Genomic DNA, 13601 nt, shown 5'->3' on the forward strand with positions numbered 1-13601 from the left:
CTTTACAACTTGAAACTGTCACTCTCCTTTATAGGTATTACAGCTATAGCCTTTTCTTTCCTTGTCTCCTCACTTCTCTTGTGAGACTAATAGTTTAGTTATTAACTTATTTCTAATGTATATGAATACTATTACTGCCTGCTGAAATTACAGAAAGATATTTTCAGAAAGTGGTTTTCAAAATAATACCATCTTATTGTCTTTACTGTGTATGTGTGCCAAACATACCACTGGTGACAGCAAAGGAATACTTAGGCGAATGGCCTTAAATCTCCAAGCAAGGAGAACGATGCTAAAGTCAAGCAGTGAGAGAAAAGTGAACAGGAGAAGGTGTTAAAGGGAGCATAGCCTCTAACCAGTGGTTCACTTTCCTAACTGCTCACAAGAATCATCTGGCTGACTTTTAAATATCTTGTTGCCAAGCCATATGCCATTGATATTAAATGAAGGTCACTGTGGTTATAGCTTTCCAGGTGAGTCCAATGTGTAGCCAAGGTTGAAAACCAGTGCTCTAAGCCCTTTTATCTGTGCAGAGTCTTATGTCACTGGTGGCAAATGTGTCTAAGGAACAGCAGTCATTACTGTATTTTAATGTTGATGCTGTTATGTTATGTGTTCACTTTGTTAGCTCATTTAATATCATCGCTATGTCTATGGTACAATTAAGCACAAATAAAGGAAATCAGAGGCATGTACAAATGTTTCGGTAAAGAGGAAAAAATTAGGAAGGAAAAAATATATGTGTATATACTTTCACATAGTTTTTAACCAAGTACTTACATCTAAGTTCTCTACATTTAACGACACCATCCCAAAATATTAGGTTGGTGCAAAAGTAATTGAGGTTTTTGCAATTTTTGACCTTTTAAACTGCAATTACTTTTGCACCAACCTAATTGAATTCAATGAATGACACGGTAAATCATCTAGTCAGCAATTTTTCAAGGGGCTGCTAAATGGTAAACTCTCTTAAGAACTCTGTTAGATAATTTTTTTAAAAAAGAAATTTTTCTGAACTCAAGGAGCAAGAAGTCAATTTGAGAAAGAAATAGGGCACATTTACTAATGAAAAAGAAAAAGAAATGTTAAAATGCATGGTGCTGTTTGTGATCAAGAGTGCTAAGTGATCAAGGTAGGGTGCAAGTTCCCAAAAAGACTTCATGGAAAAGGAACAACTTGAAAAATGGCTTTGAGTTGAAAAAGAGAGGATAATCATATAGATGCAGCTCTGATGGCCATTCCAGAAAAAGAGTTCCAAAGCTGCTTTGAAGGGTGGACTAGGTGTCGGCATCAGTGCATAGCTTCCCAAGGGGAGTACTTCAAAGGTGACTGTAGTGATATTCAGCAATGAGGTATGTAGCACTTTTTCTAGGATGAGTTCACGAACTTAATTGTCTGGTCTCGTATAATGTACTATGAACTGGAGTTTTGAGAAAGTGGGTTGGTATCCTTTTATCTTGTCATCCTTTTCTATAGCTGTGTTTATTTGAATGCAGTTTCTTGGGTCTTGAAAAAATTGTTTATATGATGCTGAGGATAAAACTCTCCTAATATCTTGACAAGTATGTACGTTGTAGTCCCCTGCTTAGAGTCTTTTCTTTATTAGTTGATTACAATTTGAGTTTGTAACTATCATTCTTTTTGGAATGATGGAATGCTTTTATCATGATTATCGTATATTTATCATCTTGTGACATAATCACCTTGGTTTTGTCTTTATTTTGAAAATAACTTTGAAAAAGTGGCTCCTCCATAGACTGCTAACATTGATTTTCTAAGAGCCTGCCTTCTTTGGCTGTTCAAAACTGAGAACAAAAATCAAGACACTGATTCTAATTTCTCAATCAGTTGGGACATTGTTGGAAAATGTTGTGAGTAACTCCTTCTTTGAGGGGCTTTCTTCCTCCCTTTAGATAGAATCCAAGCAGCTTCCACATCTAGGATAACCCAGGCAGTAAATGAATAGTTACAGAGAATCAAGAGGGTGAATATCTATAAAAGCAAAAGATTTGTTTTTCGTAAGTTCTGTTTTGTCTATGTGAATTTTATTAAAAAGTTTACAGGCTTCTCTAGATATCTAGATGGTGTGTGAATTTCACAGAACCAGCCTTATGATCAGACATTGCTGAAATTTTATACTACTGAAAGCTGGTTTATCAATGTATTTTATTTTAATTTAAAAAAAAAATAGTGTTTTGTTAATGTGGAAAAGTCACATGGCAAAAGAGGCATGAATGTTTATATTTATATGAATGTTAAAGAATCCTAACTCCAATCTTAGCTCCAATCTGGAGCCCGTTAACTAACCTGTTGCCTTGAGGTGAGAATAAGTACGAAGGTGTCAAAGATAGCATTTTTATGAAATCAGTAGAAAGTTTCTATGGTGTGGCAAGTAAAATCGACAGGAGAAAGAGAGACCAGGCACAAAGTAGATAATATAGAGTATCAGTGGGGGTCGAGGCTTAGACCTGGCAAAATAGCTGCCAATACTTTCAACAAACTCACAATTGGATTAAGTAGTGAATCAGAGAGATCTTATTCAATATCGACTTTACTAATAATTTCAGAGATAGGCAATCAAGGGGCACAGAGGAAGTAGAAAGAGATGTGGGACATCCTGTGTAGTTCCTAAGGTTTTTGTTTTGAGACATGTCTCTCTGTCCTCGAATAGTAGATGAGCTCCCCAAGTGAGATTTTGTGGTGTTTCTCACACGGGGAGCTTTAAGTTGTTAAACATCTCCATTTTATAACCCAGCTAATTTTACTGCTTATATGGTCATCTTCAAGGGGCAATGTCTCATAGATTCTGAGTCTATTTACTATAAGCAATTTTTTAGCTAGGAACTTTCTACTAAGGACACTCAACAGATAAAATTTCCTCCTAATAACCATCAGCAGGAGGTTCACTTGAGGAGGGGATAGGCCTGGTCATCAGCCTTCTTTTCTTTCTCCTTGGGCATATCCCCAAGTGAGTACCACCAGCTTTTATCTTCTTCTTCCCAACTTGCTATCAAGTTCCTGAGGCCTCAGTGTGCTAGGAGAACGTTTATGGAACCAAGACAGCTGACAAAAAAAATTTCTTTAAGAACCTGTATTTCAGTTGATGACATTGTAAATAGCTTTATAGTATTTCCCTCAAAAAAACCTGTATAATTTATCACAAATAAAAGATGAATGCTACGATTATATAATAAACTACACACTAATAAGAAAAAGAAATAAAAATCCGATAGAAAAATAGATAATAATGTGAAAAGGCAGTTTAATAGAAGAGAAAAAAGAAAATTAACATGAATGAATCTCAACATTAGCAGTACCAAGGAAATGCAAAATTACAAAACAATAAGATTGTTCATTCTGATTTACTGATTATATTGAAATAACTTTTAAAAAAAATTAACTTGACAATAATATCAGGTGTGAGTGATTTTGTGAGGAAATGGAGTTCATCACTGGGGAAAGTTAATGCTGCATATCCTGTAAGATATGGCAGGTCCATTGTACAAGATTGTAGATTTTAACATGTTTGTAATAGCTAAAAGACTGGAAATAATAGTGTCTATTTTTAAAGATAGCTGGAGATATCAAAAATGAGTATTCTGTAGCAGTTGCAATGAATAAATTAGGTGTTTATGTATTACAGTGATAAATTTTGAAAGCATGATGTTCAGTTACAGTATGCAAGGGGGAAAGAAACTCAAATATACCAGTTTTTTAAATTATATATATATAAAACTGTTTCCACACATGTGAAACACATTTCCAGTATATCCATTCTTTCAAAATTTCTTTTAAAAATACAGAATCTGAAGTAAATGTGAAAAAAATATTGATGGGTGTTGAAAATATATAATGCGTGTACTCAAGAGCTATGCTTTTTTGCATTATGAAATATTTTTATGTTGAAAAAGTATTTCAGAATTTAAAATATAGAGTCTAAAAGAAAAAGTCTCTTTGAGTATCAGAACTATATTAACTTAAAATGAAATCTTAGTTTCTAATGGATATCTTACAGAAATGTTGTTCTCCTTAGATACAACTTGTATCTGTATCAGCATGTTTTTGGGTAGAGTAGCCAAGCTATTAAAATTGAATAATGCTTTTGGACTATTGAGAAGGATGTGGTGAAATGTGAATTGAGAATATTATGTGCATGCTCATATTAAATACTTCAGAAACCTAATGTTTACAGAGCAGATGAAATTTCTACCTGAAAATAGATTTTTTAAATTGGAAAAAAAGAAAGCTTATTAGCAGAAGAAAACTCAAAAACTCTGCTGCCCATATCAGGAAGCACTTTTACTTTTCAGATGTCTGTTTATCTTGTTAAAATAAAAGCTAAGCAACTCATTTATAAAAATAGATCATGCAAATTAAAGATTCTGAATCTGGAATGTGTTTGTATATACTTTCTCCAAAGTAAACTAATTTCATTTATATGAGGGCAAAATGTAGAATAAAATAAGCATTTTTTTAATAAGATAAAAAGAAAAATAATCATTATCTCTGAGCAGGAAACAGCTGACCTATTTCTTTTGAGAGAGGAACCATATTATTTTCTGAAATGATGTACATTTTGATCACATATAAGATCTAGGAAGCCTGGCTCACTTAGCAGTCAATCCATCAGGGAGAATAGTGTTTGCATCAAACTGTGCTCAGCTGGACAACATAGAGACCAGTGGTCCTCAGCACAGGTTTTTCCTTTTATATTTTTGATTGCTTAACAAGAACTTAGGAGAAATTCCTGGTAATGAGCTCTACTATAGATTAGCAGTTTCTCCTTTACCAGTGTTTTTGATGCAAATAATTAAGTATGAGGTAAGGGTAAAACAAGGCTTAAAATTCCCCCAAATACACAGTTGGCCTAAACATTTCCACATCGTTGAATGCCTTTGTGAAGCTCATGCTTAATAAGAAAAAACTTCTGTGAGCTCAACTGGCAACAAAGATGAAAGTTAGCTAAGGCATTTGCCAACATATAGGCTAGATCTTTTTAAGAGAAGCCTCCAAGGATAACCTAAATCACTGTGGCGAAGAGCATGAGGTTTGGAATCACATGCCTGGTTAAATGTGTGCTCTCTGAAGTCATCTGTCTTCTCATCAAATGAAACCTGAAGGCTCTAGAATGAATTACAAATGTATAGCCAATACAGAACAAAGAAACATGTTAAATTAACCATGAGGATATAGTTGGTAAAATCCAGACTGTGCAAGAAAAACAACTTAATTTCTTCAACAAATAGACTGTATTATCATGAAAAGAGTGGGGAGGGAGAAAGAGGAAGAAGGAGCCTATATTTTAAGAGATTAAAGAGACCTATTATCCTATTGGTGTATATCAGGGATTGATGGACTATGGTCTTTGTGCCAAATCAGGCCTTCCATGTGTTAAATAAAGTTTTATTGGAACACAGCCATGCCTACTATTCATTTATGTCTGATCTGTGGCTGCTTTTGCACTAAAACAGCAGATTGAGTATGGCCAGCAAAGCATCAAATATTGACTATTCGGCTCTTTACAAAAAAGGTTTGCCAATTCCTGCTATATATGAATCTTACTTGTATCCTGATTTGAACAAACCAGAAAATACAATAACTTATAAGACAGCTGGGGAAAGCTGAACACTGTATATGATACTAAGGAATTATTATTTTTTTTTTTAGAGGTAATATTATTGTGATGCTTTTAGAAAGGCCTCAGTTTTCAGAAATACATATTTAAACAGCCTCAGAGCTATGGCAGTGTGAGGAATTTTTATTTTTATTTCTATTTCTTCCCTTGAAATTTATAATCAGTTGAGGAGCTACAATTCTACAGAGGACTCCATGCACAACACACAAGCACATGTGAGAGATCCGCACATCATAACATCTGAAGGTGGGTGAACAGGGGCGGAGAGAAGGGAGAAGAGCAGGGGCGGGTGCCACAGATGCAGCCCAGAGCTTACTTCGGGTCCCAGGAGAGGGGAGGAGTCAGGCTGCAGTGCAGTCTCTGTGGCCTTGAGCATTCCTGCCTCAGTGATCAGCTTATAACATGGCTGAATCCCGCAACTGGTGCAGAGACATCGGGCATAGATCGAATTCAGAAGTGTGACAACTGTGTTCTAGCAGCCTTTACTGCCAGGCAGAAAACAAAGCCACAGGGCCTGGTCACCTCCCACACCTTCCCAAAGCTAGCAGTGGGCCCCAGGAAAAACTGGAGCAGTGAGTGTTGGGTTAAAGGGCAAAATATCTACAGCCCTGAAAACTGTAGAGACAATTCCTGAGCAGCGGACACATACTGTGGCTCATCTCAGCAATGAGCAGAGATATAGACGCAAGGCAGCTGGCAGTTGCCCTTAGTGGGAGAAGTAAAAAAGTCACAGACACACTAGCAGCCTCTCTCAGCCCACCCTGCCCACACCTTCCACAGCTGATCCCACCGGGGGCACCTGGGACAGCTCAGGCAGCACAGCACTGCATCTGGCTACAGGGGAAGCACTGGGATTTCAGGGACTCAAACCCACTGCCCACCACATTCTTCCATGGGGGTGGTGAGCTGAGACCTAGGTTACTTGGTCACGTAGGAGACACCCACCTCCCCAGGAACTACAAGGCCATCTTCCACTGCCAGAAACCAAAAGGGCACAAGAGACAATAAAACGCTCCAGCACCACCTCCTGGAAAACAAGAGAAAGACCACTTACATCAATCTGCTACACAGCTCATTCCCATAAATGCCTAGGCAGAGACATAATCCATGAAAATCTATGAACAACCAAGGTAACAAGGCAGCTCTGAAAGAAAAGGAAAAATCTCCAGATAATAAACTTAAAGACATGGAAATAAGTGACTTAAATCACAGAAAATTCAAGATTGCATTTCTGAAAAATCTCAATGAGATGCAAGAAAACTCAGGCAGTTTCATGAACTCAGAAATAAAATCAACAAACAAAATTAATACTTTACCAAAGAGATGGAAATAAAACACAAAAAATAAATAGAAATTCTGGAGCTGAAGGACTCAAGCAAAGAGATGAACAATGAAATAGCAACCATAGGAAATAGACCTGAACAGATGGAGGAAAGAATTAGTGATACTGAAGACAGAAATGTGGAAATGACACAGATGAAAGAAGAGAGAGACTTGAGAGTTAAAAGAAATGAAAGAACTCTATAATAACTATCTGACTCCATCAGAAAGAGCAATATAAGAAGGTGATGAGAGGGAGAAGGGCACAGAGAGCCTGTTCAAACAAAGAGTCAATGAGAACATCCCAAACCTATGGAAAGAACTGAATCTTTGAATCCAGTTAGAGCAATCAGGTCAGAGAAAGAAATGAAAAGCATCCAAATTTGGAATGAAGAAGTTAAATGTCACTTTTTGCAGATGACATGATGTTTATATAGAAAACCCTAACCCTAAAGACTCCACTGAAAAGCTATTAGAAATAATAAATGAACACTGTAAAGTTGCTGACTAAAAACACAGTCAATGTACACAAACTCATTGCATTCCTATATTCTAACAATGAAAATTCAGAAAAAGAAATGAAAAAAAAAAAAAAGAATTCCTATTGCAATTGTGGGAAAAAGAATAAATTCCTTAGAGATAAACTTAACAAAGGATGTGAATGACCTATATGCTGAAAACTACAAACATTTTTAAAAGAAATTGAAGAAGACAGAAAGAAATGGAAAGATATTCCATGTCCATGTATTACAATAGTCATCATAGTTAAAATAACCACATTTCTCAAAGCAATATACAGATTTAATGCAATCCCATCAAAATCCCAATGGCATTTTTTTTAAAAGAAGTATAACAGAAAAATAATCAGATTTGTATGGAATCACAAAAGACCCTGAATATCCAAAGCAATCCTGAAGAAAAATGAACAAGACTAGAAGTATCACACTCCCTGACTTCAATTTATACCACAATGCGACAATAATCAAAACAGCATGGGTATTGGCGGAAAAACAGACACACAGATCAATGGAGTAGAACTGAAAACCCAGAAACAAACCCACATAAACATGGACAGATAATTTTCAACAAAGGAGTCAAAAACATACCGTGGAGAAAAGACAGCCTCTTCAATAAATGGTGCTGGGAAAGTTGGAAAGCCACATGCAAAAGAATGAAACTAGACTGCTGTCTGTCACCATGTGCCAAAGTGAACTCAGAATGGATTGAAGACCTACATATAAGATCTGAAACAATAAATTGCATTGAAGAAAGCATAGGTACTAAACTTAGGGAACTTGGTCTTAGAGAGGACTTCATGAATCTGACCTCAAAGGCAAGGGAAGTAAAAGCTAAAATAAATGAATGGGACTATATATATCAAACTAAAAAGCTTCTGTGCAGCAAAAAAATAAGTAAACAAACAAACAAAAAACCATCGACAAAACAAAGAGGTAACCAACCAAATGGCAGAAGATATTTGCAAACAACACCTCTGATAAGGTGCTAATATCCAAAATATATAAAGAATTCATACAACTCAACCACACACACACACTCACATGCACAAAACAAACAATCCAATTAAAAAATGGGCAAAGAACCTGAACAGACACTTCTGCCAAGAACACATACAAACGGCCAACAGACACATGAGAAGATGTTTGACCTCACTGGCTATTAGGGAAATGCAAACCACAACCACCTCACACCTGTTAGAATGGCTATCATCAACAAGGCAAGTAATAACAAGTGTCAGAGAGGCTGTGGAGAAAAAGGAACCATCATACACTGCTGCTGGGAATTGACACAACCACTATGGAAAACAGTATGGAAGTTCCTCAGACTTTAAGAATAGAATTACCATACAACCCAGCAATCCCTCTTCTGGTTATCTACCCAAAAAATCTAAAAACAATTATCCATAAAGATACGTGTACTCCCATGTTAATTGCTGCTTTATTCATGATCGCCCAGCCATGGAAATAACCAAAATTCCTTTGATAGATGATTGGATAAAGAAGGTGTTGTACATACGTACAGTGTAATATTACTTGGCCATAAGAAAAGATAAAATACTGCCATTTGCAATAACATGGAATGGATCTTGAGATGCTAAGCGAAATAAGTTAGACAGAAAAAGTCAAGAATGATAAGATTTTATGGGGGATATAAAACTGAAAGCAACAAACAAGCAAAAACTCACAGAGAGACAACAGTTTAATGGTTACCAGAGGATAAGTGGGAGGGCAGAGGTAGAAAAGGGTAAAGGGGTTAAATATATAGTGATGGAAGGAGTTTTGACTTTGGGTGGTGAACACACAATGCAACATCTAGATGATATATTATAGAATTGTATACTTGAAACCTATATTATTTTATTAACCAATGTCACCCTAATAAATGTAATAAAAAATAGTGAAGGATTAAATAAAAATCCTTTTAAGCCTCAATTTTTCTCCTTTTAAAATAGTCTCAGCAATAGTACCTATATATCACTTAGAGATTTTGAGGGTCTCATTAAATAGTCCATGTTTGCATTTCGCAAACTTGACATTGTAAGTGCTCAATGGCTTTTATCTGCTGTTATTATTACTATTCAGTAAGATATAAAGCTTAAAATACAAATCTCCACTGAGATTCATATGCATTTATAAAAGTGCATAATATTAGCACCATGTTCAAGAAAACTTTTTCTAAGTATTATGTTTAACAATTGATGGTCTCTAAACCATCTTCTGTGGAAGACAGGTATGGGTAACCACAAAGATTTTGTTTTACTCTGGGAATGTAACTTTATAATGCTCATCTTCCCCTCAACATAAATCTTGGACAAATACATTTAAGAAACACATTGAAGAGGAACCTGGTGATACTTGAATTTCCTTGTATGACTATGGCACTGCGCATCTGAAAAGAGTTTAAAGATTTGTCATGGGAGCCCAGAAAACACATTATGCTTGCTTTATGATTTTGATTTTGCATAATAAATTCTTAAAGTTCAAAATCCAAAATGTGAATTAGGATGGTCGATGAGATGGAATAAGCCAATAAAGCCTCCTTCTCCCACTGATTAAACTGAAAAAATTTTTTAAAAAAAGCAACTATCTGAGGACTCTAAAATTAAACACACACACACACACACACACACACACACACACACAGAGAGAGAGGGTGCCAAAAAAAAAAAATGTATACACATTTTAAGAAAGGAAAAAAAAAACTGTATTAAAATTGCAGTGTATACCGATAACAAGAAGTGAATACAAGTCATGTGTATACATTTTTTGGCACCCCCGGTATATATCATATGGATTAAGGAAAATACTTGAACAAAAACACCATATAGAATATGTTTCCCATTTTTTTCCCTCTTTTATCTCCCAGATTTGATCTAAAATTATCCCCACTCAAGGAACTATACAGTGCTTGAGAGCAACAAAAGTTTGGACAGAAACATATCTTTCTGGCATGCTGACTGGGAACGGGGCATTTATGATCTGGGAATATGGCAGGAATCCTTGAGATGTTTTGTTTTGTTTTCTCTCCTTCAGTAGTGGTCAAGGTCATCTAACTATGCACCAGCAGCATGAATGGTTAAAACTGAGAGAAACCCCATTCTCTCTGGCAAGAAGTAAGAAAAGAGAACAGGAGAGGAATGGAGGTGGGAGTGGCAGAACCAACAAATTCTGATTCTCTTTGAGAGACATTAGGCATCGTGTTTTTTTCTGTTTCTTAGGCGGTTTCACAGAATTGACTTAAGTTTGTTGAGTGATGGGATATTGATTTTAAAACAAGAATTACTAAGCTTTTTAGAAAACTGTTGAAGTTTATATACTGTCCTTATTTCAAGTAAGTGCTTTGTGGCTGAATGCCATGTAAGTAGTGAGTAAAATGAAACACCATCATAGAATTTCTGTGGAGTAGGGCTTCCACTTAGATGATTTTACTGAGAAATTAACAATGGATAAATTACTGAATGTCTTCTTTTATTTTTGTCTAAAAGCAAAATTTATTTAGCTAAATTAAAGATGCCTTATTTTTCAAAATTTTCTCTATTATCATAATATTGTAATTAAATGGCAATTTAAAATTTGTTTCAACTCAAAGTTGAGAAAAGGCCTATTGAGAAAAAACAACCAAGGAGAAAGCTGTAAAGATGTAGGCAGAGTATTCTTCATAAAATCTATTAAAGAACAAGTGGTTCAAAGTAACCATTGCAGTTTCTTTGGTTCATGCCAGAGGGTATAATCAATGTATCAAAAATAAAGATCAGGTAGATTTATCTCTAAAGGCTGTATATTACTATATACTTGTAAGTATTATAATGGTCTCTATGTTCTAATTTCAGAAGTTTATCCAAAGAGGCTGTGACAGTACAACTCAAAATATAAAAGTGAATTTATTATTTCTTAAAAATGATGAGCTGACATTGTTAGCATTAGTTTACTCATTATTTGATCATGGATGAAGGGAAAGATGTAATAGAATTGGTAAAATGTGTTGAAAGGAAACAGAGTTCCAGTGGAATCTCTGGGTCTGTTCTAGCTTCATTATTAACCAGTTCAGTGGCTTTGGAAAATCTCCTTCTCTGAACATAATCAAATGCAGTTGCTGTTTGAATCAAAACACTTAGAGTGGCAGCCAATTCAACATGTGGTTTATGGGCACTCTTCAAACAGATTGTATAATGATCATTCCACTTTTCTGGCCATTTTAACATTTTAGTTTGGAGAGTGTCTCAAGGGTTACATAGAACAGATGCCCACACAAAGACTAGTGACATTACTGATGCCCATTTGAATGGCTCATGAATTTGTGTTTGTCTTTCTCTTGACACAATCATTACCCATAGCTTTTTGAGTCATGATACTAATAATTTGTTAAGAGTAGAGTTCATGGTGACAAAGCATGCTCTAAAATTTAGATTTAGGATTCCTGATTATTTTTATACCTGCAAACAGAGGCTTTTTATCTACATTAAGAGGTTGCAGTAAAATATCTTTCAAGCCTTCAGAGCATAATAGAAGCCTTTCTTCAATGTGTGAATGAATTGGGGTTAATTTCTTCCATCTTGAAGATATAGACTACTCATTTCTCTATGAATTGATTAAACTTTCTCAACTCTCTAAATTTCGGCTTATTAATTCAGAAATTTGGATTGCAAACTGAAATCTTGTATTAAAGAATGATGGTATGAATACAAAATTTGGTAAGTGTTTTTCATTCCAAAATTTAAAGTATGCAAGGAATATATCAGAGTATATTTACTGTTATATTTGTAACAGTGGCCATGTCTGAATCTATCTCCCAATCCCTGCCACATGTTGAAGGCTTTATATTTTATTATATATTTACATTATATGGATTTAATATAATATACCGGAGGTACCAAAAACATGTATACAAGTGGACACTTGGGTCAATGTTGCTCAAGCAGTAGTTTGCTGTAATCAGAACTGTCTGGATGCTGATGATAACCACTTTGAGCACCTCTTGTAATTGCAGAAGTCAAACATGACTTTTATTCATCTTTTGTTGTTGGTACATATTGAGTATTGCAATTTTAACAATTTTTTTTTCCTTTCTTAAAATGTGTGTACATTTTTGGCACCATCTGTATATTTATAGTATATTGATAATAGAAAATGAAAGGGAGTCCAGGGTCTCCACACTCTTTCCCTAGCCTCCTGGAAAAAGCATCACATACAAATGGCTTTAGGACCTACGGCTACTTAACCTACAAGGAATAAGATAGTACAAATTTTAAAATATGTGTGAACTTTATCTCCAACCTGTGTGAAGGTAGATTTATGACTCCAAATTTTCAGAAAGCCTTTTTCTTTTTTTTTCTTTTCTTTTTTTCTATCCCCTGGGAACCAAGTGAAACAGGCAAGAATTCATATTCTCACTCTTGGAGTTTTGTTTTGTTTTCCTAGTTCACCTATTGGTAGAGACTTTTGATGGCTTCAGCCTTACGTTCCCTTAAGTTCTCAGTTCCCAAGCCCTACCTTATATAGGCAGCAGCCTTTGTCTTCTCTCCTGTGTGGAGGTAGCCAGGTAAAACCCAAGATGTTGGTCAGCAAGGATTCGGAGATTCTCGTGATGGGACAGCTGCAGCACTGTGAAACAGACCATCCCTTTGTCTTCAGTCTTTCTCATTGTTTCTGAGTCCCAAAGATGATCTTCATTTTCCAGACAGGTCAGCCCTTACCGATTATATTTCAAGTGACTTCTCCAGTTCTCCCTTCATTATTTATTCAATTTCCTGTAATGTTGCTTCTTCAGTTTATTATCTTCAATGTGGATTTCAATTTTCCTTTGGGAATTTTAGTTCTTATACATTTTCCTCATTGCATTTTCATTTTACTCTTTATATGCTTTTTTTAATTCAATATGTTGTCTTTGTATCTTTCATTGGCTTTCACCTTTTCATAATGGACATGTACCTTTAATGCCACTGAACTTACCAACCATCCTCCCTCGACTTATTCTGGTCTCTTTAGTAAGTCGTTCCCAGTCTTGCTCTTCCTTGTATTCAGGATACTGTTCCTTTTCTGTGTCACCTCACTGTTTCTCTTGGGATCTGTATTTTTGTTTAATTGACTTTTCCTTTACCCTTATCTTCATTGGATCCAACTGGAATGTC

The 13601-nt window shown here is 35.5% G+C and overlaps 1 protein-coding gene across 2 annotated transcripts in view; it reads left to right on the plus strand.

Moving 5' to 3' along the window:
* MEI4 (meiotic double-stranded break formation protein 4) overlaps positions 1-13601 on the plus strand; it is a 183001-nt gene that overhangs the window by 117059 nt on the left and 52341 nt on the right. The gene's annotated exons all lie outside the window — the stretch shown is intronic.

Source organism: Rhinolophus sinicus, linkage group LG05 (assembly GCF_036562045.2).
Source record: "Rhinolophus sinicus isolate RSC01 linkage group LG05, ASM3656204v1, whole genome shotgun sequence".
Classification (NCBI taxonomy): domain Eukaryota; kingdom Metazoa; phylum Chordata; class Mammalia; order Chiroptera; family Rhinolophidae; genus Rhinolophus; species Rhinolophus sinicus.